The sequence below is a fragment of the Arachis duranensis genome, chromosome 4 (genome assembly GCF_000817695.3).
Source record: "Arachis duranensis cultivar V14167 chromosome 4, aradu.V14167.gnm2.J7QH, whole genome shotgun sequence".
NCBI classification, from domain to species: Eukaryota; Viridiplantae; Streptophyta; class Magnoliopsida; order Fabales; family Fabaceae; genus Arachis; species Arachis duranensis.
The window spans coordinates 44,359,989-44,360,293 of NC_029775.3; positions in this window are offsets into that span (position 1 = coordinate 44,359,989).

Consider the following 305-nt stretch of genomic DNA (forward strand, 5'->3'; position numbering starts at 1 on the left):
TTGGCTCTTGAAAGAATGAGGAAAAAGAGAACTGTTATTGAGGATCTGAAAAATCATCTAATTGATTCTTGAAGCAAGAAAAAGCAGTGGATACAAAAAAAAAATTCGAAAAAAAAAGGGAGAGAAAAAGAAAGAAAAAGAAAGAAATGAAGTTGAGATCCAAGGCAAAAAGAGTGTGCTTAAGAACCCTGGACACCTCTAATTGGGGACTCTAGCAAAGTTGGGTCACAATCTGCAAAGGTTCACCCAATTATGTGTCTGTGGCATGTATGTATCCGGTGGTAATACTGGAAGACAGAGTGCTT